Source organism: Camellia sinensis, chromosome 13 (genome assembly GCF_055761805.1).
Source record: "Camellia sinensis isolate YWXY chromosome 13, ASM5576180v1, whole genome shotgun sequence".
In the NCBI taxonomy this organism is placed as follows: Eukaryota; Viridiplantae; Streptophyta; class Magnoliopsida; order Ericales; family Theaceae; genus Camellia; species Camellia sinensis.
In genome coordinates, this window is record NC_138973.1 from 40,435,444 (window position 1) to 40,441,399 (window position 5,956).

General features: G+C 29.8%; 1 long non-coding RNA gene across 1 annotated transcript; it reads left to right on the forward strand.

Annotated features, from left to right (window-relative positions):
• Positions 1-2,013: 2,013 nt before the first annotated feature.
• Positions 2,014-5,582, forward strand: LOC145806106 (uncharacterized). Its single transcript, XR_014348752.1, has 2 exons — positions 2,014-2,360; positions 5,193-5,582. It is a non-coding gene; the product is annotated as an uncharacterized LOC145806106 (long non-coding RNA).
• The last annotated feature ends 374 nt before the right edge of the window (positions 5,583-5,956 follow it).

Here is a 5,956-nt window from a genome sequence, read left to right on the forward strand (position 1 = left end):
ATGTTTATTTAAAAAAAATAGGTGAATTATTTTTAAAATTAAACTTCATGTCTAATTTTTTTTTTTTTAATGACATGTGATTGTAGCCAAGTTTGGCTATCCTAAATAAGTACACACTTTTTATCTTTTTTTCATCACATTATCTTTTTACTTTTCTGCACATTTTTTCGTAAAAAGACAAAAAGTACACTTATTTAGGTCATTCCAAATAACCCTTAATTGTCCTCGAATATGCTATTGTGTTTACAATAGGCAAGATAGTCAATGGATTTGACTGGACTCCATGGAAAAAAAATTGGGTTGGTTCAATGAAAATTAAAACCGATTGCACACTAGTGTTTAAATAAAACAACCTTAGGATGACCATGTACTTCGAATCAGGATTGTAAGAGTGTCTATATTAAAATAGTTAATTAAAAATTTATTATTTTTATTTTAATGAATCAACTTTTTCAAATATATTTTCTAACAAACTCTTTAAAGAAGTTGATTTAATTATCTCCAAACGTATAATTTGTTGTTTTCAAACTTCAAAAAGTCAATGTAATTTATCTTTGAAAAAAATTATATTGAATTCATATACAAAATGATATGGCACTTTATGTTCCGCTCATCTCAATTTAAAATATCTTATTATTCTAACTTATATTTTCAAAAATATTATATTATTCTGATTCAGTTTTTTTTATACAAATTTTGTTTATAAATAATCTTTCTTAATTTATCATATTATGTTTTTTATCTCATGTATTACAATTGCATTAGTTTAATGATTTCACCACTCAGGTTTATTATTAATATAATAATAATTGATTAAATGATAAATATAATATATTAAGTATTTTATTACCTTAAATTATTTGTCAAGTCATCTTTCCCTAACTATATGTAGTTAGTGATTTGGTACTCAACTAAAGTAGCTAATCAAAAATTGAATTTGATAAATTATATTTCTATGATTTTGTGCCATAAAATAGCGAAGAAAAGATTCCAATGAGTTTGATAATGATGTTCTAAAAACTCATGATATATCATTTAGGTGAGTGAAATTGATGAAAGTTAAATTTTTGCTCAACATGATTTTCGCTGTGTGGATCTATTCCCTATCTAAAATCATTGATAATTGTGAAGATTTTTATATGACTTTTTATAATTAAAAAAGATTAAAAAGAAAAAGAAAAATACAATACACTTGGCACTATTGCATTTTACATCAAATTTCATTTTAATTTCTCATTTTTTTTAATTACAACGGTAAAGTGTTTATATTTTTAATTAAGTTATAGCGTGACTCTTCAATTAATATCTATTGTAAAATTGATACGGAGTTTTGTCATGTAACCCGACCTAATCATTCATAATTTGTTCAAAAAAGATTGTTCAATACATTGAATATCAAGCAAAATGCATCATTTTTTAAACATTAAGCAACATGAAGTCATTGACATTTTTCAAAAACAGTAATCAACTATCATTTTTCAAAACAGTAATATTTTAAATCTAAAATTATCTATCTAGAATTTATTTATAAATCTAAAATTATCTATCTAGAATTTATTTAAAAATAATAATTAATGATTCAAATTTATTTCACTCGTGCATCTTATACTTTATTAAATTAATTTTTACCACACCTATTCATTGTATGTAAATTCTGAAAATATAATTATGGGATCCCATTGACTTTTGCTTTTCCAAAATGAAAGAGAAAAAGAAACGTGCCCGCATTTTTCAAATATCAATTAAACAACCAAAATATAAGATAAAAAAAATTAGTATATTTAAAATAATTTTTTTATTTTTTACAAAAAGATAAGTAAAAGGAATAATTTTTTTTTTAACTTTTTAATATAAGTCGTTAATTTTTTAATTTTTTAAAATAATTTTTTACCTTTTAAATTAAAATATTAAGTTATCAAACAATAACTTACTAGGGGCTATGTAGTATATATGTAGTTCTAATCGTGTACTTTAGGTGTGTGATAAATAAGTCATGTGTGTGTATCTATAACCTATATAAAAAGTGTATAACCGCGGTATAGCGCTCTTGCCTGCTTGCTTTCTAACGTTTTCCAATAGACAAATGGAACCGCTTGGTTGTCTACCAGAAGAATTCTACTTCTTCCTCATCGAAGTAGCTGTGCATCCTCCTAAAAATTTCCAACATCGGTGCTTCATATCGGTGCTGTGGTGGACCTCTGTGCTGACCTCTTCATCAATTCGTGCCACTTGTACCGCTGCTGTTGAGGGGGTGGCTTCTCACCCAGGCTTGTTCCTGAAGTCCTAAGCTATTAAGAGGTGTAAATTGTTCAATTTCATTGCTGCAAAATCACTATCAGTTTTATCAAAGAAACAGAAAGGTATGCTCTTCTTCCATTTCCATTTTTCAGTTGTTGTTAAATGTGAAACATATATTCATTCTTCCATTGTCACTATTGTTGTTGTTGGTAGTGTATTTGTTGCTGTTTTTTTGGTCTATGCTTGTAACTGTTGTTTTTCATTCTCTTCCTCTTGTCTATTGTGCAATTATTTCTAACTTGTTTATTTCGAGCTCTGCTCTTGTTCCTCACAACTGTTTAATGGAGTGTCCACCATGTGCTCGACCATATGCCGAAATGAAACACACACATAAATTGACAGTTAGAATGTGGAACGTTTTATCTACCATGTACTTGACCATATGCTTAAACGAATAAACACACCGAAATTGACAATCATAATGTGAAATTATTTTCCCAAATTAAAAAAAAAATAAATAAATAACTACATATGATTCACCAAATGTTGGGGAAAACTCTGGGTGTACATAGACAGCTCTGTTTTTTTTCTTTTGTTTGTCTACTTGGCCTTTGGCCTTGATTGCACTAAAAACACAAATTAAAATAAAATAACGTGCTTCTAAACAATCAAACTTACTGACTTCATAGTGATGAAAGCTAAAATTCCAAGTATAATAACATGCATATCTAATTCAAGCAAATGAGAGAGTTTTTGTTAAAGGTTTCGTGAGCCTTAGCTTTTGCATTTTTGCCCATAATTTCAGGTTTCTTTTCTTTCTCTCAAATGCAAATTTGTGGGGATGATTACACTTTATCCCAGATGGCAATCTCTTTTATCTTTTTCATTTGAATTTCATACACTTGTGAGTTTGATAAATGCTCTTTAGTTCTTTCCTTTTGCTTCTAAGCTTTTGATGATAATTATACTCTTTTTATGATTTTTAAATTTATAGTTTGTTTATACTAAACAGCCATAAACTGGACGCCGGAGCAACCTCCAAAAGTAAATATTTCAATAAACACACAGTAATCTTATAATTAAATAATTTGTTTTTCTTAAACGTTGGGATTGATATCTTCATGTAATTTTGTGTAATTAAAAGGTACAATAAAATTTGAGATGGTTGAGGTTGGGGTGATTTGGCTTCTCTAGGAATTTTTTCATACTTCTAATGTGGACCTTCTTCTGGGATGGATGGATGGATGGATACATAATCATGAATCATGATCATGGTGGGATCTGTGCAAAGTGGTGTTAGGGACTCTTGTGATGAGGTGAACAAAATTCTCCTGATTTCATTCAAGAAAGACGATTGTGAATTGGCCATTGGGCTGCCCATTTGTTCTTCTTGTTCTTTTCTTTTCTTTGATGCAAAAAACCAAACAGGTAATAGCAAAAGTCACATCCCCTTTCATATAATAAAATCAATGTAATTTACCCATAAAAATTGTATAACTACTCAGTTCGTCCTCACCAAAATTAAATGAAACAATTTTCAGCATACCTCACCAAATTCATAAACCAAACATCACTTCCTCTTCATTTTTTACCATATCACTCCATCCAAACAGAGAGTAAGATTCACGGAACAAAATTTCATTATAACTAATTACAAATTGAGAAGAAATAGGAACCTAAAATTTATACTGGAAACTGGAAGCACACTGGGGGAGCAGTAGCAGTGTGGCAGAGCAACTGAGATTGCAAATCCCATTTAGCCATTAAAGGGTATTAATGTGACCAAATGAACAAAGATCGACTGGATACATGAAATTCAGATCTTTAACAGAATCAACATTTGACTTAAAACTAAACAGAGAGTGAAGAAGAAGAATAACCCCAAAACACAACATAAAATTGCAATAGAAGATTAAGATTGTGTTTGGACAGATGGATTTGAAATGTATTGAGCTCTAACTTTATAAAAAGATAAGAGAGTTGGTTATTATGGATAAATTACGAACTTTAAGGGGGAATATAGAGTAAATTAAGAAGATAATTATAATACTAATATTGTACATTGTGATGTATCTTATTCTTAGCCAATGTAAAAAATTTATTGTCAAATTTCCATAGGCCAAGCATAGTGAGACATGCATGTGGACACAAAGATGATGGTATTATTATTAATGTTTTCTTGAAGAATTTGTGTTCATTTAAGTATGTTATTCCCAGGCGCAGGGTCAATACATTTGGTCACTGATTTAAAGAGGAAGCTTGGACACTGTTAGACCTGTCGGAGGCTTAGTTTTGAAGTTATTCCTTTTTTTTTTCTTTTTCTTTTTTTTTTTAATTCCACATATAGTTTCTATATAAAGTACATTTTGAAAAAAAAGTACTCATTTTTTATAATTGCAGTTTTTTAAATATATTTATTGAATCATTTTAAAAAAATTAGGTAGTTTGGAGAAGTAAGAAGAAGATAAGAGGTTATTTTTTTTCACTGGTGATTGGGAAGCTATTGGTGGTGATGGTACTGCTTAGTTGTTCAGCCATGGGCGATCTTAAAATGTATAGTTAAAGAATATGTGACTTGTGTAGAGGACGTTGTTGCCAGAGTAAGTGGAGGACAAATTGGGTAGTTTGGAGGTCCATTTATTATTATTTTCTCTTTTTCTGGTTTCACATTTGGTTAACTGTATAAAAGAGTGATGATAATTATTACACAATAATGAATTTGGAAGACGGCCAATTGAAGCTACATCTTTCAACTTTGATGTCGTTTGTGGTGCTAGAATTGGGATAGGTATGTTGTTATTGACATATATTACTACCCAACATATGCAGAGATGCCATCATATGAACAATTTGTGTCGATGAGTTACCCCCTTTTTGGCTGTTGTAATGTTATCGTCTCTTATCAAAAGAACAAAACTAACACGTGAGGTTGTTTTGTCTGCTTTTCTTGCTAGATATCTGAAACAAGAAGGCATCAGATTTTGATTGCTGGCTACTGATCGATGATGAGAAATAAGTGAGGTAGGATGATGGGGCAGCTTATTGTTGTAACCAATTAGGAATGAGGAAAAGGAGAACCCCATTCAAGTCTGAGTATGTGAATCAAATACACATTAGAATGTCTAAACTTGTTGGTTCATTGGCTGACTGAGTTCAATTAGTGGAATTTACCCAAATAGTGATCATTCTCTTGGTTTATGGATTGAAGCAGTCTGTTTGCTTTTTGACAGTATTACGTGGTTTTTATTGTTGTTTTAATTATGCATATGCATATTAGTTTGTGCCATGGAGATTGTACTTTTAAAATTTTCAGAAATTGTTATGACGGTTAGTTTGTCTTCTCACTTCTCAGGCATTCATATTTCCTTACAGATTATGCCTCAAAGTACTTTTAGCAATTTTAAATAATGACATTTTTCCTATTTCTTTTTATTTTCATGTTAAATTTTCTTGCGCCGTATGTACTTTGGGTTTATGTTCAGTTTCCTTTGAACGGGCTAACGGATTAAGAAGTGATCTTAGCACATTGAAGTAGTGAATTTAAGAATTTAGCATAATTTTTATGTTAATACTAACAATTGATTTGCTAGAAAGTCATTTGCGTTTGACACTTGTCAAAAAGAAAAAAAAAATATGTTGAAAGTATATTTGAAGTATTTTGGGTTAGACAATTGGGCTGCATGGATTGATGCATTTTGCTGGAGTTTAACAAACAATG